The sequence below is a fragment of the Dinoponera quadriceps genome, unplaced genomic scaffold, assembly GCF_001313825.1.
Source record: "Dinoponera quadriceps isolate SergipeBrazil2010 unplaced genomic scaffold, ASM131382v1 scaffold1280, whole genome shotgun sequence".
Lineage (NCBI taxonomy): Eukaryota > Metazoa > Arthropoda > Insecta > Hymenoptera > Formicidae > Dinoponera > Dinoponera quadriceps.
In genome coordinates this window covers 986992-1011488 of record NW_014555813.1, presented here as the reverse complement: position 1 = coordinate 1011488, position 24497 = coordinate 986992, and the positions used below count along the sequence as shown (strand labels likewise).

Genomic DNA, 24497 nt, shown 5'->3' with positions numbered 1-24497 from the left:
CCCCCCCCCCCCCCCCCCGTAGACGTCGAGCTCTGTGACCACGAAATATTTCACAGCGGCTCTTCTGCTCGCGCGAGTAGAACTTTCCGCGAGATTCTCGGATAAAGAAGAGGGACAAGGGTAAAAGAATATTTTTTTCCTCTCCCTCCTCCTCCACCCCCGCTAGCTGCAAAGGATCCGTGGCGTGCGGGCTGCAGGAATTCCTGCGTGGGACTGCCATGTCCCCTTCTCCTTCCGCCGCTGCCGTCCTCCCGATCCCTCATGTACCACCCAACGTCAGTATGGACGGCAGCAGGACGAAGGACGAAAGGAAGAAGAAAAGTGTAAGGAAGGCGCGGAGATAGATCAATAACAAACCATTATGGACCCTCCGGGTTGCGAAGCGAACGTCGTCGTCAACGACGACGACGGCGACTATTCGACGCGTGTTTTCTTTCGTAACGCTGTGACGATGGTCGAGAGATATCTCGCGCGACACGCTAATTACATAACTTATTTTCGCCAATGTGAAATTCGATCTGCGGGAAAAACACTTGCATTGACACGATAATATAACAATAAACCAAAAAAAAAAATAAGATTCACGGCGGTACTTGACGGCAAAACGCCGAAGGCCGTATTTCCCACCGCGGGGTTTCTTCGCTTTTACATTGTCGAGCGGTGTCGAGAAAGTAGAGCGTATGTGCGCTTTTCCGCTTTGCTCGGCGCATTTGTTCAATCCTCGTTTAACAATTTATTTAGTCGTGTTGGAAACGACAAAGTTTTACATTACGAAACAAGTCCTGATTAAAGTCGTCGATGGAGTCGACCTTTCGAAAGCTGGGTCTACGTTAAGTCCGTTTCGATCCTTCGAAGAAGCGCATCCTACCAGTTGGCGACAATAATGACAAAACGGTTCGGTGAATTATAGATTAACGTTGCGTGGTCGTGAAAGGTCGTAAAGAGGGTTCGTTTGGCCGTCGTAAGAAGTATATCGGTAGCGCGATTCCGTGGAAATACGTAATCGTACGTAGGACTCCCGGACAGGATTACGATTCGTTCGATCGAAACTAGTCGCGATCGAACATCGCAACAACATCGAAGTAAAAGCGAAAGGTCTTACTACGAGACGGACGATCTCTTCTCTTTCGTCGTCGAGGGCAATGGGCGAAAGAGCCTCTTCAAGTATCCACATAACGGCGGGCGCTAGCACCAACGGAACATATCTACGTCGGATCTGCGACTGGGGCGCGCACTCGCAATCACGCACACATCACAATTTCGGCGATTTGTTTCCCCACGCATCACGAGGATCACTCATTTATGCCGGACAGCTGAAACGATCACTAGTAGCTGGTAAAGAGAGCGTCGACGCGACAATTGTACGTACGCGTTTCCATCGAAGGTCGCACGTTCGATGACGTTTAAAATCTACTTCGAGGTGGCCCAGTTCCCTAATGAGAGGAACTTGTTGATGGTAGCGAGCGGCGAGTGAAGAGAGAGAGAGAGAGAGAGGAAGACGGAGAGAAGAAAAAATAGAGAGAGAAAGATAGAGAGGAGATGAAAAGAGGGAGGGGAGAGAAAGATATGTGTGTATGTGTGTGTGTGAGAAAGAAAAGAGAGACTTGTTCTCGCTCGATTTTTCCGAGGTCAATAGCGAGATCGGCGAGATTCGTGTCGCAAAGCTGCCGGAGAACGGATGTTGGAACGGGCTCTCGAGGCCGGCATTTTCCGACATCATTTTGCTGAAACGGCCATGCGTGGGCCAGCCCGGCACAACTCGTCGCTCTTCACCGTGCCTTGTGTGCCGTTATGAGAACACCAGCGGTCGCGCGCGAGCGAGAGAGAGAGAGAGAGAGAGATCCACTTTCCTCGTGAGAATCTTCTCCCGGTCTCTCGAAATGTATCGCCCGCACTAATAATTTAGGAGGGCCTCTCTACGTCGCCATGCGATTCTCGTCAGCCATGCTGAACCGAAATTTTCCTCGACGAGTCCTCCACCCCGCGTAATCTTGAGACTCGCCTGCGGCCATCGCGAACGACGAGATTCCTCGGAAACACCGTCCTTCGGGACGCGTCGCGCGAATGATGGATTTAAAAGCCGTTCGTCGAAGCGTCAACCTTGACGCCGCGTTTCTTTCCGATGCGCGACGACGCGACTGCGGAAGCCGGTGCGCGATCCTAAACGTGCGCGATTTAACGCGAAGTCACGCATATCTATTTTCATCCGGGCACGGTAATCCGTCATCGGAATTCTGTCCTACCTAACGCGGCACTTTTCCACTCTCATCCTTTTCCTCAAACGTTCTCCTGCTCCTCCCGACGAAGACGGCGATGATGACGATGACGACGACAAGAACGACGACGACGAGTTCGCTATGTCGGTCAGATTTCCACGAACACTTCGGCGACAAGTGCGCGGATTCCAGTCGCGATACGCCGGTAGGACAAGTATACTCGACGACGACGACGACGATGACCTCGGGAGCAGTATCGCGACTCGTGCGTGCTGTTCGTTCTCTCGACGCGTGAGAAAAAAAGAAACGAGAAAACGTGAACCCCGCAGCTCCACCACCGCACTTCTCCTCGCGGGTCGCACTTCGCCGATTTTCATGACTCGCCGTTGCTCTCTCTCTCTCTCTCACCCGGCGGTGAGTCCCGGTGAGACCGGACGACCACGACGACGACGTCGACGCGAGGCAACAACGGGAGACGGACCGGACATTTTTGCGGTAAGAAGAACGCGGTCCTACCGGCTAATAAATCTGCTTTTAACGTGGCGACCCGACGTACACGCCGGGTTCTTGCCGGCTCCACCAAAGGCACGATCGCTCTGCGTGTCGATGCCCCCCACCGCACCCCCCCTCCACCGTCGCTGCCCTCCGCCGCCCCCAGGGGCGGATGGCAGCGACGTAGAGCGCCGTCGCCACTGTCCTGAGCCGACGGGGGCGCCACCGAGCGGCACCGACGCCGACGCCCGCGACCGATCGATAGCCGCGACTGACGACGACGACGATGACGACGACGGCGACGAAGACGAGGAGGAAGAAGAAAAGGATGACGGAGGTGCACGGCTCCCGGTTCCTACATTTCCGAAAGCGAGGACGGGAGATCGTGAAACGCGCCGTTCCGAGAAACCGGGAGAAGAGAATGAACGATTCAAAATCCGGTGCTCGGGAAATTTAATCGAAACCAGTCGCACGTGAAGCAGAGAGCTATGCGAAAAATATCATCTCTCGCAATCGGCTCTTTCTCTTGCGACTGAAGCTTAGGGCGACTTTCACCGAATTCTGAGCCGCCGGATCGTTCACAAGCTTGTTGTCCGTATTCTACATGTAACGTCGTAGAAGATCGAGACGAGAAATGTCTACGATATATTTTAATACGAGGGACACTCACACAGACACTTCCTCTGATAGATTCATCGAGTGTAAACCCGCGTTCCCGAGCAAAGTCTAGTTACTTCTACAATTATCTGTCGTTTTCGTCAAATGTCAAGAGAACTGGAATCATTTGAAACGATGAAATGCTTCGGAATGAGAAATGGTTGTAAACATTAAATAAATTCTATATAATGTGCAATGTCTTCCGTTGTACGATAGTTTTAACGAAAAATAATATTTATCGTACGTCACGATTTAGAACTTTCAACATCGGAGAAATCAATTATAAATCTGGTATTGCGAGAAGTTAGAATGTGGGTGTGCGATATAAATTTTCTTTTATGTTTCATCAGAGAATTGTCTGATTTCAACTTTATGAATTCAATGAAACGAGAAATACACACGAGAGGTGTTCAAACTGAAAATAGTACAATATTACTTGAGCAATTACGATATTAATTAGAGATTAATCAACGCTAAATACATATTTCTCCTATGGATTTCAAGCATTCTCCAGTCTTCGCCCACCTCTACCTCTGTCACCCCTGTCAAGATGAAAAATTAGCGGTATCGAGGAGCCTTATATTTTCGTAGGGGGATATCCCGGATATTCCACGAGGAAACCTTCAGTACCCGACTTCGCGGATCAGATCGGAGAATGTGTTATGTATCGAGCCGCCCCTGCTGGGACTTCCTTCTCGTACACACTCCGTACTCGGCGTCATACACATCGCGAGTAATGCGAACCGGACGAAGGAAGTAGGGGAGGGTATATAGGAGATGGAAGAAGGGGCAGAAGAGGGAGGGGAACGGGGAGGGAAAGGAATTAAGGGAGCGCGAAAATGCAAGTGCTCGCGTGAGTGCGTGCGTGCGTGCTTGCCTGCGTATGCACGGTGTAGAAGAAAAGCGTAGTACGCGGCGAACAGAAAGACGGAAAAGGTCGACGAGTACGTCCACGAAAGGGACGAAAGGAAGGACAGAAAGAAAAAAGAGAGAGAGAGAGAGAGAGCGTGTGTGTGTGTGTGTGTGTGAGCGAGATCGCGAGGGAACGTCAGATAAGAAAAGTCATCACGGTCACTGCGCGCGCCGCACTATGCCGTCATTCATTGATTGCATCGTAGAGAGCGCACGGTCTGTTGCGGCGAGCGTACACTTTACGCCGTTAATATTCGCCGGAGTAGGCGAGGGAACGAACGAAGAAGCGAGCGAGCGAACACACGAGCACGAAAAAGATGGAAACGACGGAGAACGGCAGACGAAAAGAAAACGAGTCGGATAAGATAGACGGAAAGGGGGAGGGGGGGGGCGAGGAAAGCACGTCAGTTACAATTACGCACGGTTCGTTCGTTCGGACTGGAGATTCCACGTTTTACAATCGGAAATTGTGATGTGAAAAATGTATCGATAAATTGGATACTGGAATTTACACCGGCAAAATTACTATCGCCAATTATTCGCTCGTTGTTATCTCGGCACGTTTATAATTATAATAATAATCCGCAATAATAATTCTCCCTCCAAGGACTTCTCCGCGCGAATTTTTGAGCGACGTATCTCCGACGCAACGAGAAATACCGCGGAGTTTAATGCAGCGAGCCAACCCGGAAGAAAAGAGAAGCGAGCGAGAAATGATTTTTCGAACGACAATTTTCGAATACCAAGAATTCGCCTGTGCGAGAAAGAAAGATTATCAGAAAAACACGCTTGTCGTGTGCTTGCGTAACGACGACAAACATCCAGGAAAATGAGTGAGCGAACACGAGAGAGAGAGAGAGAGAGAGAGGTGGAGGGAGTGGGAGATAAGTCATTATGGTCAATGTGCGTGGCCACGTCATACACGCCAGACAGTCATTCATTGATAGTATCATAGTATGGCCGAGCGTACGTTGCGCAGCTCGCGGTACGGTACGCACGTAAGCTCGCGTGGTAGTCACGGCAGAAAGAGACGTGACGACTACGCGTAAACGGCAGGGAAGTACGGGAGCGATTGAAGACAAAGGAGAAAGTACTTTGTGCGCACGGCAAGAATGAATAGAGCGCGTAATCGCGGCTGCCTCGATATCACCGGCCGTTTTATTGATACACGCGTAAGGGAAGCTTTAGGGCGCGGGGAAAACTCGAGAAATAAAACTGGCGAATATCCTTCGAATTTGGCAGATGGATGTGAAATAAAGCATCCTTCTAAAAGTAGCTGCCGTGTGACTACTTTCGACGTTACTATTTCATAACTTGCTTACTCGGAATACGTGATGAAATAGTGTACAGTTCAGTTGAGGAAAGGTTGTGCGATACTCTTATCTCGCGATGAACTTCAAATCGCGCCCTATATCCGCTGGGAAAATTTAACTTCTGGATAATTGGATACGGATACGTTTGTGCGAACTCATTGGAAAAAAAAAAAAAAAGGAAGAAAAATATCCCAATCTTCCTGCCTGATTATATTTGCGACGCCTCATTTATCACGAGGGATATTAACTCAAAAGCGATACCTATCGCAACGCTAAAACTAAATAGTCTAATTGAAATCTATGTGCATATTCACTAGGAAAAAGACGAGTGGACTAAGGCAGCCTCGTATTAATAGCTGCAATTTGAAACTCGTCTCAAGTGAGATACGCCATTCTGAATTTACAGTTAGATCTGAGTTTTCCCAGTTAAATAATGATTTTCCAGTTAAATGATGATAAACGTGGCATAATATTTGTAATCGCGATAAAAAACTAAAAATTCACTCGAAACTTAAATCTGAGCATTCCATGTGAGATTAGATTCTTCGTTACTTCAAGTAACGACTATTAATACGGGTCGAGCCAACAAATACCTCTCCAATCAGATATGAAAATCAATTTAGAAAATGAGAAAACGAAGGCGAGATGTAATTGGATGCAACATTAGGCGATAAATGTATTCGATTTAAAGGATTAAATTTAAACGTATTTGAGCCACAAGAATGTGAATAAAAATTAACTCGAGATTTTACTTTTCAAATCGTCTTTTCGATCGCAGTGAGATTCTCGAGGTGTGCGATATTAACGATGAGAAATTACGACTAACGACTTTCGATGAGACTTCTCATCGACAAATTCTTCGATTCCTATTTATATAAAATTGTCGTATAAAATAACCTCGAAATAAAAATAAAATAATGTCGAGATCGTTCGTTGATTCATCGCATAAAAATCCGTAGCGAAGAATATACTGTATTTCGACGGGAACACTTCGCGTTATAGCGGAGGGCGGGTGGAAGAAAAGCGAAAACTAAGAGGCAAAGTGGAGGATACGGCTCGTGCGACTTGGATGCGCGTATTAGTGCACACGGATATACAAGGAACGAGCGGAAAACGCGGAAAAATCGCAACTCGCGCTCGCGATATATATTACTTACGATGTACGGACGAACGCGCGCTCGCGAAATACTGCGCGGAACGGAGATATTTCTACCGTGGAAGATCACACGGAAAAAACGGTCTGACTGGCCGACACGGAAATCGGGTGATGCCCAACCAGATTTAATAGTAAAATATAAAACAACTAATTATGTGGTTGCCGCAACCACAGTACAATTGTTGAGTGATTTGTGTCGCAGCAGTGACGATATCTGGTTGCTCCAACCAGACTTTCTTGATGTTTCAACTACAAATCTTTTAATAGCAACTGCACTATTTGATTGGCTTAGATGAAGTGTCTTACAAATATAAAGATAAAGTAAGTAGTTATCTGCTGGTAACCACGAATGCTGTTTTATTCTACTTCCTACGTTTTTCTCAGGCCGGTCGCCCAACCCATCTTAAGTATATGGTTGTTCTCGCTTCACTTCGATGATTGGACGGCTAGCAATGTGCCCGATCGGCTCTGCCGACATTCTTGTGTTTACTAGAGTAGTGAATCATTTTCTAACATCGTTGTTTTACAGTATGCCCTTCTCAACTAAGTTCTGGTTGCCATAACTAGATTACGCGTCATTGATGTAGTTGACACATCAAAATAATAAGCCACATCAACCATACACATAGACTATCATCACACAAAGATAAGTAGGGTGATGCATCTATGTTGCTTGCAAATAAATATTTCTGGTTGTGTGAACTACGTCTTTTTTTTCCGTGCACGTTAATTCTTTTCTATCTGGCGGTCTAAAATTAGGTGGTGATGCGCCGCACGTATACATCCGACCGGCTGGTTTCGAATTACCGTACATAGTACTTTACAAATCGTAATTATTTAGATCGATCGAGGTTAGATCCGAACATATAATAAAATATGTATATAAGTATTAATTTATTTATAGTAATTTATAGTAATTTACATAGTACATACGCATGTATTTAAATTATATAATATTCTGAATGAATATTACATAATATGATCAATAATATATAATTTATACTTCACTGAATTGTATTATTTAGAGATCCAAAATATATTAGTTATTGCATAATAAATACATATTGAATCTGATATAATCCACCGGCACGGGAACAAATTCATTCTAATCGACTGAAACTTTCACTCGTACGGATTAAGAATTTATTCTGGATTTGAGTTAAACATTCACTCCTATGATTCCGGATATCAATATTTTCGCTATCACCGCTTCACCTTCACTCGAGCTGAACGAGATTACTGAAAAATTTAGAGAGTTTACGTTCGAGCACGAAATTGATCGCAAAGTCGGTGATACGCGATAATGCACGAGCGGCTAGTCGGTTAAAAAGCGAGCGAAAACGAAGACGACGACGAGTTAGGAGAAATGTTGCTCTAATTAAGCGACGTAAGTTTATTAAACCCCGAGCTTAAAATAGCGGACGACGCATTACCCAGGAATGTAAGGGCAGTCCGGTTTTATTGCCGGTCGAGCCCTAAGATTAACTCGCACGAACCGTTTCGCTCGGTCGCCTGGAATTGCTCACGCTCGCGCTCGCCAGAAACAATGTGTTCTCATTGATGAACGGAGAAACGACGCGAAATCGATGCGACCGCTGTCTCGTGCGAGCGGGCCGAAAAATTAGAACTGAACAATCGATCGCTCTCACGCCGTCGTTTATTCGGCCGTCCGTAAGACGTATGTATATACATATATACATGTGTGTGTGTATGTGTGTGTGTGTGTGTGTGTCCGCGGGTAAATGGGGGTAGAGACTAAGAACGATCGATTACCAGTCGTGTCTGAAATTAGGTTGACCGAAGAACCACTAGAAATATCGGAGAGAAGAAGACTCGAGACGCGACGAGAAGTGACGCGATGTGGAAACAGTTTCCAATAACGCACGGAACTATCGGCGGACATTTCGAACTCGTTGTGTCCGGAACAAGGGTTCACACTTTTGGAATCGTGCCGATGTTGCGACAATCAAGTCTTTTGATCTATGTGCAGTTTTAGATTGGTCTGTTCTTTTTAGCAGAATTGGCTGCACTAGGTCAACGAGTGCATACACATTGAAGCATATGAAGGGTACGTACGAGATTCTCACGCTTCAGCGTGTGTAAATTTCTTGAACTAGTGCAGCTAATTCAGTTGAAAAGAACAGATCAAGTGTGATTCGCTCGTTATTGATATTTTAACAAATTGAACATCGTGACAGTCGTTGGCAGTACGATATTGCATAGTAAAAAGTTTTGTGTTAAATTTAACACATTTTATATGTCCCAAATGGTCTACACAAGTGTTTGTGCTAATTTAACACAAGATGAATATGTTGAAAAGCAATACAAATATTATGTAAAAAATTAACACAAAATTAATATCCGTGATATGTTGATCAATACTAAGGTATAAAACATGATATTTTAACACTTATAAATTATTATAATTAACACTTAATATTATTTTAACATTTACACACATTAAATATCGACTCAACACAACAGACTGAGATAACATAAACACAATATGTTGAATTAACATATAGATATGTTAAAAATTTAACACAAAAATTCTAACAAAGATCGATTTTAACACAAATATAAAATGTTTTTTATTGTGTGACATTTCGACGGTGTGGCGATTAATTGCATTCGAAAAATCAATTGCACGATCAACAAAGAGTCAATGGAACAAGATGAAAGATATATATGAAAGAGAGAGAGAGAGAGAGAGAGAATCCTCGCAGCTACATTTATTTAATGTATCTTCGACAATTCATTGATCAGTGAAGCTTTTTTATACAATCAACGGAAATAAACGCGACAGACGTTTTGTAATATTCGCCTTGTTCTGATTCATCATGTTCTCGACAACCTCGGAAGGCAAGCTGTTCCCTCGAGAATCGCACACGCGATATTTTACGCGAAAATCCCTCACGGAGTATTTTTAAGCGAATATACGCGTGTACGCATGCGAACGGATTTCCCAATCCAAATCAATTCCAAATCTATTTCTCACCTAAAACCGTCGAGATGTAAAGAGGCGTCGAGTCATTAGACGATACAAGCTGGTTTGTTTTCCACGCATTAAAACTCTCAGGCAAATAAATCACACAACTTTATCCTTCGTTTAATTTCAAAAGCGCGCATCTCAGAACGTTAATTTAATATTTAATTATCAAGACATTCTCCGTGTTCGTGAATGAAAAGCCGTAAAAAACATGACGTCCAATCGAATGTCGGATAAAAAGACACTGACTCCAAATCGCTACGAGCCTTTTAGGATAAAATATGCGACGCGTTCACTCCTGAATGAACGCACCGCGGGTCTCTACGAAAATGACGAAATTCGTGATCTCTGCCGATCTGCAATTTTTCTACAAATACGTGCGTACATTCTCTCCATAAAACGGCAAATGAATATATTGCGCTTGTCACTTTTAATAGACGTTGCGAGTATCAAAGCGCGAATCGACGTTGACGGCACAGCCGAGGGAGAGAGAGGTATCAACGTAGAAGCCGCGACCACGAGGGTCAGGATTAAATATAACCGTGGCTCGAGCTATTTATAAAGATTAACTTGTTGGCGAGATAACGAAGGAGGAGATGGAGACAACGGCGCTAAATTGTCCCAACAATTGCGCGGGAACCGACGGATTCCGGGGCGGCGTTCCTCGTGCCGCTTCGAGCTTCGACCTCGTTCTTGTCTCAGTCACCGTCGATGCGCATATATCGCGCAGTCGAAATTTTACTTGCACATTAATCACTGTAAATTCTGCCCAACTTGAGCGGCCAATGAAGAATCTCGACATGTAACATTATGCAGGCTGTCGCTCCACCTTGACGATACAAACGATTATTTACTGTCGTTCTCTTCGAGTTAAATTTCAAAGAGAGACTCATTGTTATACGCACAAATCAATACTTTGTGACGCGTACATTAGATCCTGAATTCGGTATTCATAGTTGTAAATAATTTAAATCTTCGATTCGGGGCATAATTAATTACAAATTCGTATTCATGAACCGTTATTCGACTATTTGAATTAATATTTGTTGTTGTTGTATGAAATAACGACAGGTATTGTTTGTCGAATAACCGGAAATTCATGTAGCTATAATTATTTGTCAAATGCAAATAATCAATTATTGTACATTAGATTATTAAACACCCAATTGTTATTTTTACTTTTACAACTTCTTCCTTTTCATCCCTCTTCAATTTCCAAATCCTATCGTAATTTCCAACTCCAATAAAAAGATATATAACAATGCTTATAAATGAAGGGAGATTATTATTTTGCTTATCCCCATTAATCCTGTTATTTGCCCATATTAAATATTTAATTTCCTCATTTCACAAACTGCAGCGGAACATTATGTAATTAATGCATTGTTGACTTTAAATTAAATGAAATTAAAAATAAAGATTCAAAGAAATGCAGGTGAGGAATACATATAATATATACAGATAATCGAACATTAAATAATTCTCGAGTGATTCCGTGTGACGGTATTTTCATTATCGCGTTTCGAGCGAATTTTCATTCACTTGAAGTGGACGAGATTCCGTTCCGCGAAATTTCGAAAGTGAACGCTTAATTTTCGATAACGTCATTCTCGAAGCCGAAATCAACCGGCGTCCTCGTCGGGATTCGTCCGAAGATTTCGCTACTTATTATCTATATTACTCCAAGTAGGTGTGACTCGCGTCGTTAACGCGCGCGCGAATCGCATTCTTACCGTGCACCAAGATTCCGACCGAGAGAGGCTGGGGAGTCGTAAACGGATGTAACATAATAATAATATGTCCGAGAAGATATGTGCGAGCCGCGGAAAAAGGAGAGAAGCATCGAAATGTTCGTCGATAAAGACCAGTTCGCCGACGCTACGCGCTACTTGAGAAATACGGTGATACCGTCGCGAAGAGGAACCCGATAACGTATGCGTTAGAAGGCCGTCGCGTCACCGTCGTTATTCTATGGCGACACAGACACACACACACACACACACATGGGAGAGCAGCAGTCTGGAATTTTATTTACACTAAGCATTCACACGTGGAACGTGGCATACGGGCGGGTCGTCCACGTGCGCGCCGAAAAAGACGGGAGGAATGTTGGATTCGTTCATTGAGGAGGGCCCACATTTTACCAAGTTACCGCGCGATGCTTAACCGACCGACACTTCAAAAAAGAAAAAGGAGAGAAAAAGAACCATCTTGGTGGAAACAAAAAAGAAACACCTCCCGTGTACAGCCGGTGGCAGAAAGGTTGCGACCTTATTTTTTTTCTTCATCGGGTTTTCCAACGTATTTTACGAGAGATATTTTCTTTTTTCTCACCAATTTTCAAAAAATAAATTTTCCCACTGAATTGCCGGTTTTGAAGCTTATCGAGGTAAAAGTGTCGCATTCTTTCTACCATTGATCGTATAAAACGAAAAAAAAATAATATATATATATAAGCGCGAGACATTTTTTTCGACTACGTGCTCGATTTTTTGCAAAATGAAATATATCAATTTTGTAAAATTTTATAAAATTTAAACCAAACACGCGCACACATATGTATGTATAATTTTGAACACGACAGTTTGCAAGAACTTTCTGTGACATAACTCGCGTTTTTACACCGGCGGAATGCAGAACACGAAAAATTCTCGATCTACAGGTGTTCAATTTTACGGCTTGTGTCCGTTTTGAAGCCCGTTTAAAGCGGAAAACATCACGGGTTAATCTCATATCGCTCTTCTTCTCTGCCGTATCGGCACGCTCGCACGCGTGAGAAAGCAAAAAGTGAGAACACAAGGGAAGCGGAGAAATATTACGACATATTCCGTCGTTATCTCGTTTTCCCGTCTCCCCCCCNCCCCCCCCTTCCCTTCCCGTCCTCGCCCTGGAGAGCACCTGATAACACACCGGTCATACGCGCACGCCCGTCTACGATGCTTTCGCGTTTTATTTAAGAGAGCCATGTCGTTTGTTTGGCCAGCTCTCCATTTCTACGAGATTTGATTGATGGAACTATCGGCCGTATCCGTGAACGAATCGGGTTATAGACACCACGTCCCGACATGTCGTTTTTCCTCGAGAGTCATCGTGCATCTCGCATCGAAACGTGAGAAAAACTATCTATATTCTTTGCGATTCCATTTCCTCCCTATTTCTTTCCCAATAAATACACAAACGAAACAGATATGGCGAACGTGAAGTTTGGGCCAACTTGGCTCGGTCCCGCCTGAACTCGAAGTATAAATATAATAAAAGATTTAATAAGTCAACAAATTTTTAACAAAAAGCAATAGTAAATCAAAATAAGTTTGAAGTAAACAACGAGAGTGAGTATAACGATAGAAAATTATAGTTACTTTCGGGGCCAATCATATTTTATAGTAGCATGCATGCAAGATGGTTACCACTGACATTATAATAACACTCACTGGGAAAATGATTCTCCTGATTATTTCTGTACTTAAAATGAAACAAGAGTATGTTTGGCGTCGGGAATAACTATAATTTTCAATCGATGTAGCGTTTGGGCGGCTGACCGCATTGTATATCGCGCTCAATTACTCGCGAATTTCCGGTCCTGTCCGGTGATTTCGCGAAACAGGGCGGAAATTTATCGAATTGCCCGGCACCGAATCGTCACCGGGAGAGGAATGTCGCGGGTTGTAAATTAAATCCGCGGGAGGGAATTTCGCGGGACGTTCGCGCGAACTCTCGACGATTTTAGCCCGATAAATGTCGAGGCGCACCTTTGATCTGACTCGGCTTTGAAGCCGAGCGACCGAATGCTCGAAGGTGGGGACGCGCGCGTCGGTTTCATGGGGCGGTTGTCCCAGTGCCCTTGTACGCGATGGAAAATTAGCGAGATTGTTCTCTCTCTCTCTCTCTCTCTCTCTCTCTCTCTCATTCCTTCCCTCCCTCTGCACTCTGTCTCTTCCTCCGACCGAAAAAGAGAGGAAAGGACCACGGTGGTGGTTTCCCATCGAACGTTGCGCCAAGGCCGTGTGAGTGACACAGGGAGATGGCGGTTGGGAGGGGGGGGGGGGCGTTTACATCGAGCCTTTCCGTTTCCGGGATATCCATCGATCCCTCTGTCAGCGGTCCTCGTAACCCAATCAAAACTTTCCCCTTCGAGGCTTTACCTTCCCTGTGCCCACCGATCGAGTAAAGCGGGATACATCGCGTACGGTTTCGCGCGGTCTCCGCAAAGATCTCGCGATCTCGAATTCTATGAATTTATAATGACCGGCGAGATGAATGTCGCCCGATGAATTCCCGGTGAATTCTGACCGCCGGGGTCCGTTGTTTCGCCACGCGATATCCGGGTACACTAACTTGCAGGGAGTGTGTGTGTTTACTTTTAATTTATTTCCCCGAAATCTCGCCGATGTCGATTTCACCAGCGCGAATTTCGTTTAACGTCTCTTCGGCGGCAGCGGATATCGCGCGGGACCAAGTGAAGTATTCCGATAAAAAGGACAACGCGATGAGTTCTCAACGATAAGACGTAGTTTCGGCGTTAATCGATCATTCGTTTCAACAAATCTCTCGAAAATTGTCTAACATATGCTGACCATTTTATGAAAGCTACCGAAATCAACCGCAGATCCACTTACTCGGCTGTTGCGATTAAACTCAGCGCGCGATTTTGTATTTACGAATCGAATTTTATCCTAATTAATCAAGCCGATTATTATAAGCCGCGATTTCACTTGCAACAACGCAAACAATTTTGCAAGTGGAAAAATACGATCATACTATTTGAGCTTAAGCTTCGAAGCTGTTGCGGACAAACTCGTCGTTACGACTTCTATCTTCTTCATGGAAAAACGGTTCGAGACAATTTCGGCGCGACTTCTAAACGAGAATTGTTTCGTTTCTGGAAACGAGGTGGAAGCAGAAGGAAAGACGCATCATCATCCGTGTCTCGCGTTTCTCCCGAAGATCGATTCGCGCGACAGAACGCGGAAGCGTTCTAACAGAAAGGATGCCGTTCGTTTGCCACTTGTCATTGCTCCCGTCCGTCCGTCCGATCTCGTCCACGCGAGGATTGTATAATTTCTCGTCCGTTATATCATTACAAGGAACTACTCGAAGAGAACGCGGCTGGATATCATATCGCTCGAGGAGAAATATATTATTACACACCATAAAAACGGGATCAATCGAAACAACTCGAATCGAATGAAACGAACTCAATCTCAGAGTTGTATGTGGCAAGTTTGCCCAACTGACTATCCTGATTTTTTCCGCAAAATTTTGCCGTTATTTTTTTAATTTCTCGTTTGTTTAAAACAAGTTTAAAATTCAATTCGACGAGGCGATCGTCGAAGCTAAATCGATACGTTATCGGTCGTATTTATCGTTTGATTTACTTAACCCTGTATACTTCGATAAGCGTCACTTTCGAACCTACGAACACGGAAAATTCTACAACGTGCGGAGCACCGGGTTTCCATAACACAGATGGACGGAAAAAATAATCTTCATGTACCTACACTATCAAAATTTGAAATTTGCCGAAGAATTACAATACACGATTTTACCCTGACGTATTAAGTTCAAAAGTTGGAATTAACGAACAATAAGGGATGCTCGCTCTTTTGAGATCGATAAATCCGCGAATTCGCCGAATCTGCTGGTGCGATTTTCGAAATAAATCCCAATTTCGAGCCGGGCCGTAAGGCCTTTTCTGTCAGTTACATCTTGAAATTAGGGAAATGCAAAGTAAGCAGTGAAACAGCCGAGTAAGAGAGAAGCATCGTCCGATCGATCGGCGCGCAAAGGAATGACGGAATAACCGGATCGAGAAGGAAGAGAGGACGCGGAAAAAATACGGGTGGTAGACGAGGGGAGGAGATCGGGTGGCAGGAGATGGACAGGAACGGAGCTCACGCCTGTTTCTCCTCGTTCGTTAGTCACGGCTTCGTCTTTATGAATGGGTTCGCTCTCGTGGCTTACGAGAAATCGTACTATCTTCGCGACCGACGGTTTCGATCTTTCTCTCGCTCGCTCGCTCCCTCTCTGCAACAGGGTGTCGGGCAACGTCCTCCTTAGGGGATACGTGTCGCGGGACTCTCGCACTATTCCAGTCAGAATGGAAGACGGCCGCGCGAATCGATATTTCTCACAATTCTCACCGTCGACCGACCCGCTGTCGGCTGTTCCTCGAAAGAGTGAATTCGGAGCACCGTTGACGCAATCGTGGAAAAAAAAACCGACGAATTGAAAATTGTATGCGAAGTGTCGAGGGTCAAAATACGCCGCGAAATTATTAATTCGACGAAGGACGGTCATTCTTACACGGGAAAAAAATGCTGGATTAAAATAAATATTTGTTACAATACTCCTTAATAAATTTTTTACTTTGGGTTAAGTAAATTTTACTTGGATCAAGTGAATAACTTTGATCAAGTAAATATTTGACTTGAATCAAATAAATAAATATGATTTGTAATCTAAATAAAAATTGTTTTGAGTATTGGAATGTTTACTTACTTGAATCTAATATTTCTCTCTATATATAAATAAATCCGTCATCTATTATCGTTCATCGTATGATAGTACATAGATTCTCGTTTATATCCAACGAAAAACGAAATCGTGCGCGTTAAATATAAAAATAGTTGTTCGATAACGGTCCTATAAAAACAACGAAAGAATATGATCCGCAAGAAAAATATAACTCAATATCATCCAGCCATTTGACACCGTCTACGTACAGATAGTGTCACGCGAAAGTGAAAATATATCCTCTTCAATTTTTGTATATACATACGGAAAAGAAATCTGACTACATTAACCAGAAAGGGAACAGCCAGATGCGTTGAAGGAAACAGAATTTCTGTCTCTTATGAGCCAAATGTGGTTTTTATAACCAGAAATACTGTCCTCTTTAATCAAAATGCATCTGATTGTTCTCTTTCTGGTTGATATAACCGAACTTTTTTCCGTGTACCGATATGAAACAAGTATATTCAAAATTCACGTACGAATTTCATCATTCACTTCGACCTCCATTTCGTCGAGGATACCTCGTATCGCATGCTCTTCTCGCGAGGGCGCGGTCAATTCGGAACTTCGCTTCATCGCGACAGCGGGCGAAAGAAAGACGGACGTGTATCACATCTAACGCGTAAGAAAACGTTAATCCTAGATGCGCATGAACCCTCGCACACGATCGTTAAATCTGTACCTGGACCTGCAAAATTCTAAAAGTAGGACCTCCTTCGATCGTGTCTTAAAAACGCGTGCGCTCATGGGAGAAGGGATCGAGACAGAATATATGACATTCTGAAAGATGCTTTCGCACGCTAACTAATGCGCTTATTTCAGTCGTCCGATTGTTTCAACAAAGAAGGAAAATCTGGTGTCGGTAAAAGTCGCTCACGAGAGGAAGAGGTTGAATTCTAGCGTTGAATCCTCGCGCTTCGATTATGTGTTTATGGGTCTAGAATCAACGTAAGGTTAAAAAAGGCACAAAGTGTTTATCGCTTATATTGTCCGCACCGGCGTCGAACACTTTCGGCCTGTCGGGATAACTGCGCGTTCCCTACCACGGGAAGAGTAGAAAGGGTGAACCTGTGCAAGTATGAGTGCGAGTGTATATGTGAGAGAGAGAGAGAGAGAGAGAGAGTAAGGGAACGGAGAAGAGAGGAGAGGGTGGAAGACTCAGGCACGGCCACGGGAGGAGATGAGGGAGAGATCGGAGTGGTATTCGAGGAATGTCATGTAATAATCGGCCGCCATTCGACCGTCCCTTTCGGCGATAGGCGGCGCCACCTCTCGGTTCGGCTTAGCTTGGTTTGTCTCGGCTCGCCTCAGCTCAGCTCGACCGTGGCGACGGAGAAACGAACTTAATGTTGACATATCCTAGTTTTATCTAGTCCATAATCATTTCCGTTTAACCAGTTCAGAGGCAGTGACACATACCAGCGCGTTTATCTTATTTGAAAAATACGTGCATTGCGTGTGACAGAATGAAACTCGCGAGTGATTTCATATTTGTATTAGAACGTTTCTCGAAACATCTTTCCACTTGAAGATCCAGAGACTGTCTCTGTTAGAAATCTGGCATAAAAATCGGAGATATCCAGAAACAGTGGTTGAAACGGACGCAAATTCGACAACTGCCTTCTGACTCCTGCCAATTCAGTTTTTGAAAAAACAAACAAAGAAAAAAAACCGGAAAATCGACTGAATCGCAGTCAAGTATTATGGATAGACTTTGGAGACAGATTTGGAACACTTCGAGTTTTTATTTTTTAATTATACTGAAAATAACAAGCTTTTCCGAACGGATTATAAAACAGGTGTCGACTACGACAAGGATCTAGCACGGAACGCCGAGAGAGAGAGAGAGAGAGAGAGAGAGAGAGAGAGAGAGAGAGAGAGAGAAATAAAGAGCGAGCGAAAAAAAGTAGTATACAAACGCGTCGCAAACTTCGTCTCGAAAGGGTGACAGAGTCCGGTTTTGCGATTTGACGGGATGTCTACTCGCGTACTTAGCTAGTCTCGAATGCGAATTTAATAAGGTGAATAAATCATTTTAATGTAACGCGCCCATACACACATAGTAAAAGAAGGACGACGACCGACCGAAAGAATAGAAGAGACCGACGCGCCTGAGAAAAGAAGAGAGAGAAAGAACGAAAGAGAGAGAGAGAGAGAGAGAGAGAGTGAGAGTGAAGGGAGGAGGGCGAGAAAAGAAAACTGGTATTTTTGCGTTGAACACGTCAAGGGGTGCGTTTCGTGTTGCGATCATAAAAGCCGTGGTAACCCCCCCGGCTGCGTCTAGACGACGGTGTAGTCTTCCTATCAAAAACAGACCACCGAACCGAAAAGACTGAAAGGGCAAGGAACTTCACGCAATGCCAAGAAATTAAAGTTTCTTTATACATCCGCCTATATTCGTTCTACACCACGTACACTTCTTCCTCCCTCCCCATCAGTCGTCCTTATCCGTCCTCGTGTTCGGATAAAGTCGGCGGAAGAAAATATTCTATCGGACGAGACGTCTTTGAGAAAGAGGCGTTTGTAGAAATTTCATAAATGATATTTAAGTGAAAAATGACGAACAAATTAGAATCACGCAGAGACGATCAGAAAGCTCGCATCGTTGCGTATTGTCGCGCTGTTGAAAGTTGTCGGCTGTTGCACGATTTTTCAAGATAGATATTTGCCTATCGTCATATTATTATATTAATGACAATTGATTTACATACTACAATTTTTTTATGTTCATAGTATGCTTATGTGTAAGTGTCTCTTATGCGATCGTGTTATTTTGATCGAAGAGGCTCCAGTTTCTCCCGAAACGTAAAATTTGACGAACCGATGATTCTCAGAGTCGACACACTTTTGTCTTACCGTTGACTTTTGTACGATTTATAAATTTGTTCGTAGTCACTGTGTTAACATATATATTTATCGACAATTTTATGTCTAACGTAACGATACGTGCCAAATCGAAAATTGTCGATAAACGCGGAATGCAGGCGTCTCGTTGAAACAAGCAAGATATTGATGCGTACGCCGAATAGAATAAAAAAACCAGACTTACGGATGCTTTTCATCGATGCCCGAGAAACGTCTAATGCAGTAGCTGTCACGGCCAGTCACCAAATAATTTGCATAATCGCGATCGATTACCGACAGTTACCATGGCTGCCATGGTCATTGTCGCACGGTATCAGTATGGGAACCCTTGAAAATTCTGACAAATTGTCGCCAACAAGTTGAACTTAAAACTAGGCAAACAATATTAAACAAAGTAACTCTAACCGGTCAAAGGCAACCAATCGATAGCAATAATAACGTGTAACGATAACGGTAATAACATAATTACTAAAACATGGTGTTTCACGCATACTTTACTTCAAAGTGCCAACGAAAGGATCAGTTTCAAGTACTGTTTGCTCGAAAGCTAGCCGCAGATTAGCATTAACGGAAGAATATTCAGACAGTGATCAACTTACCGCAATATATCCTTTCCAACGAACCATCGTGTTAATTTATAACGTCACTTGCGTGACATCGAATAATCGAGCATAGATATACGTTCGCATTAGTTCACGAAGGAATGAATCTACGTGGAAAAAAAAGAACTAAATCGCTTCGTATCGTTACGAAATTACGAAAATAATCACAGACTTCATGTGTGGTGAGGCACGCGTTAACGACTGAAACACGTTCGATGTACAGACGATAAATACCGTTCGCGAGTCGCTCGAAACGAGATATATCCTCCCGATCGACCCGATCCAGATATGTTTGTGCTCAGGCAACGGAAGGTTACTGATTCGAGTATTTCTCTCAGACAACGTTTAGAGAAATATAAACGAGCGCGGCTGATAAAACGCTCTGTGGTATGCGAGATAAAGGCGGGCTAGGGCCAACTTTTATCCACAGAACGGAAGAGATATCCGCGAGGATGACGGAAAAACGTTGAAGACGGAGAGCGGAGATAAATTTGTGTGTACAGGTCTCTCTCGGAGTGGAACGAACTCTGTGCCGCCGTTATCCGTTCGGCCGGAATTCGGTCCCGCGCGGTTAATCGCGTGAGAAAAATTATTCCCGCGCCTAGTAACGCGAAACCGGCACCTACGGGGCGCCCTGAGAAGGCGGACGGACGGACTTTTTTCGGTTTTTCGAAGCGCGCCGAGCGGAGGGGAATCTCCCGGGCGGTTTTCTGGGAACCACCGGGAGAACCTGCCGCCTGGTACGGCCCTACTTACGACAGATGGCACTCGCAAATAGACGATAGAAGAGGAACCCGAGATCAGTAACCCCGATAGGGGAAGGAACCGCGCGCGCTAACTGCTCGTTTTCTTTAATCTTTCAAGATGCCGCCACTTTTCGACCGGCTCGACCTTCGGTCTCTCTCTCTTTCTCGGCTCCCTCGCGTTCGGCATACACGCACCGTGTCTTCTAGACGCCGACCAACAGTTATTACGGACGTTATAACGACGCCTGTGCACAACAATTTAACGCCCTGCCTTCGAGTTTTCCTTATAAATTGCGCGCTCGAGTGGATGTTTAACACGAATCGAAGCCGACGTGATTTCTTCCCTGAGAAATTCGGCTTCGACGCTACAGATACCCGTAAAATGATTGTTATATTTTACGGCAGTACGACGATGCACGATCGAAGCAAGATACGTTCCTGGTCGAGCGTTCGACATCTCGTGCATCGCGCTCTCGTCGTGCTCCCGAGAACAACGTCGTATTCCGGACGCGAATGCTGAGATACCCGTCTGCTTCTCAAAGTGGAACAACGTTACACGTGAGGATCGTATGAGAAAAACGGGGAATCGGACGATCGTTTAACGCGCAACGAGCGTCCAGAATATGGCAACTGAAAAGCATCCGATCGAAGATCGGCGAGCAACACGCCGAGGCGAAAGGCGGCTACAAAATCACGAGATCGCGATGAATCTCCGGATTACGCCGTCGTACGTTCTCGCGACGCAGGTGTTCGCATCGGGAAGTCCTACGTTACCCGGAACGTCGTTCAGGAAAACCGAAATCGGCGATCTCTGTGGCCGATCGGAGGTACGGTTGTTCTCACGGCGACGATTCTCGGTCGCATTGGTCCGCTCGCTGACGCGACAGGGGGGGGAGGGGGGGCGAGAGGACGGAGAGAACAGAGTACTTACGCGCGACACGAAACGAACATGCCTTCTCTCGCCGCGATCTCGCTCCTCTCTTTCTTTCTTTTTTTCATTTCCTTTTCTTTTTCTCCGCTCTCGCCGAGATAAACACAACGCGCGACGCGTCCCGTGGCGCCCCCTGACTAACAGAACCGCCCCGTGCGGAGAGAGGCGCACTGTTCCCCGCGCGCTTCTACGCGTCTCGGCGCGTGCCACCCTGCGTGACAACCGCCATACGAGCGCCGGAGTGCCGAGGTCCCTCGCGCGGCGACTTAACCTCGAAAATCCCGAGCGAGGAGCCGTGTCGAGGAGACGTCGGTACCACCGCGGTCGCTGCACAATGGTGCACGCGCACCCACGTACGTGCGTGAGCACGCGTGCACGCACGCACCGGCCGCGCTCGGCCCGAAATACACGCCGCCGAACGCGTGAGAGCGGGTGTCGAGAATGTGCACGCATCCCGAGCGAGAACCCGAGAGCTATCGTCGCGACGCGCGCGCGACGACACCACTAGCCCCGTCGTGAAATACGCATACATCCGCGCTCAGCGTACTCACCCTCGTCCGAGCCTTTCAGATCCTCTTTCTGGATGTAGGATATATCTGAAACCCACAAACACCACGGATTAGCGGAAAATCCCTCGTGTTGCCTCGACGAAGTCTCGTCCCGTCCACAGTCACTCCACTCACCCGCCATCTTGTAACAAACTGCGGCGCGCTCGCGCGGCCACGCGCTCAACTAGCCGCCCGGGTCGAGCGAGGTATCGTTCGCCGCTCGTCGATTCGCTCCCGACCGATATCGATAGGTCGCAGGATGCGGTGCGATCGCGTCGCAAGTTTGCCGTCTATTACGTCTGACGACCATCGGACGAGGCGATCCCCGAGGATTCGTGAGTCCTGCGTTAAGTCGCGCGATCGTTAATGGAAATTTACCTTCGACGAGTCGAGAGTGTAGAACATAGGGACTACATGGGGATTTGGATTGTTTCCGTATTTGTCGCGATTTTTTTCTTTCGACACTCGCGACAAGATTTATCGCGTGCTGTTGAGAAGCAACGGAGGGAGCAAAAGAATTACATTGAATGGTACCCGAATAAATTTTTATGCGAATCGCTGTTCCAAGGTTTTTAAAAATGTTTTCGGTCTTACGCAGAGGGCTGATTAAATATTTGTTTTGAAACATTATATAAAATTTCAGCCTTGTATTTATACAGAAACATTCGCTCTGGAAATAAAGTTTTTTTTGCGCCAATTGGTTCATTGCGATATACGTGTCTCTTTAGATCAATAGGACTTTCGATGGGCCGGTCGAGAGAGAGAGGGAGAGAAAGAAAGAGGGAGGGGCGCGGGAGAGAGAAAGAGAGAGGGACCATTATACATTGCATAATATATTCTCTCGAGAGACATTACAATGTACACGCATCTTTTACCTGAACACTAACATTTTCCAGAGATAAATCTCCATCCTCTTTAAATAAGACCTCGAAAAGATACTATGGAGAAGAGCAAAGATTCTTCCCGTGTAAAAAATAAGAACACGATATATATGTATATATATATATGTATATATATATATGTATTTGCATAGATGCTAAGATAAATTTGTCTGTGCTTCAACCACAACGCCGCCAGACGGCGCTGTGTTACTGAGATTCAAACGCGCTCCTAAACAAAGCATAATAAGTTTGTAAACATGTAAGATTTGTACTATTAAAATAATCAATAAAACCCGCACCAATCTCCGCAACCTGCAAATATAATCCGCATTCCGCAGGACATTCCGCGATTCCGTATTTCGCATTTCTTCAATCGCAACTACACCCATAATCCGCAACTAACTGCACTCGCACACTCAATTATAAATCGAAAATGGTATTCGTGCACCTTAGCAATAAATAACGTTCTCGAATAAAATGAAAGTTATAAAAATATGCAAATAAATACAATATAATGCAGTATAATGAGAGGTATAGAACTTAGAAATGAACAGATTGAGAGGTATAGAACTTAGAAATGAACAGATTGAGTTCTTAGCCAACAGCAAGTTATGTTAGAGAAAGATTTAAAAAGGAATAGAATCTCGACAAACAGCATACTTCACGATAATTAAGAATGATCTACTTGAATCGTTTAAAAATTCAACATGGTAAAAATATTCAATTTCACATAATTGTGCTGCTGCAGTTCAGGTTTATATTTTCGGATTTCTATTTGATAATTATTCTGTGTTCGTTACCCATACAGTACACTTTATCTGAGGGACATCCTGGGAACACTTTTAGGATATAAGATATTTTAGGATATCCTCTGGACGTCTTTAGCATATCTCTTGGAGATTTATGCTGTATGTAATCTAATACAAACGAATTCAATGTAAGAAACAAATGTTGGAAGCGACGGATCAAATGATAGGCAATCGTTTTAGAGGATCAATCAGTCTACTCGTGATTAAACGCAACGGTCATTCGGTAATAGGTAGATATTTGTCGCATCCCAATCACACAACATGCAGCTATAACAAACGCTTGAAAATTTGATGATTATATCTTCATACTTCGGTGAATTTGTATATTTTGTCGTGTTGATATAGAGTATATTATGCCACATTAACAATACTATTATAAATCTCTTGAAAGGCAACTTTGGATACCTGTATACATGTATGTGTGTGTGTGTATATATATTATAATGTATTAAAATGATTTCATATTGCTCGATGAGTTGGGAAAAAATTTCAAGATAATTATCTCTCATCAAATTAAATAATTATAAGAAAGCATTACTCCAATTTCTTTTTTAATTTTTAGCGAAAGACATAAGCTTTATTTAATTATGTATAAGGAAAGAGGAAAATGGAGGACTCATGTAAAAGTCTTCCTTAGAGAGTTCATATACCTAATGTCAAATGTAACATATACGCATTAATGTTGAAACAAGTTATAAATTTTTTTTAAATAGTATATATATCGATATATAGTACATATATCGATATATCGATATATATGTATATTTCTTGGTTCACACACACACACACACACACACACACACACACACACACACACACACACACACACACACACACACACACAAACACACACACAGAATCGGGGAT

The 24497-nt window shown here is 44.3% G+C and overlaps 1 protein-coding gene across 1 annotated transcript in view; it reads right to left on the bottom strand.

Annotated features, from left to right (window-relative positions):
- LOC106745461 (serine/threonine-protein phosphatase 4 regulatory subunit 1-like) overlaps positions 1 to 22056 on the bottom strand; it is a 148194-nt gene extending 126138 nt beyond the window's left edge. The window contains exon 1 of the mRNA XM_014621078.1: positions 21944 to 22056. The gene's annotated coding sequence lies outside the window, so the exon portion shown is untranslated. The remainder of the gene's footprint in view (positions 1 to 21943) is intronic.
- Between the last annotated feature and the right edge of the window lie 2441 nt (positions 22057 to 24497).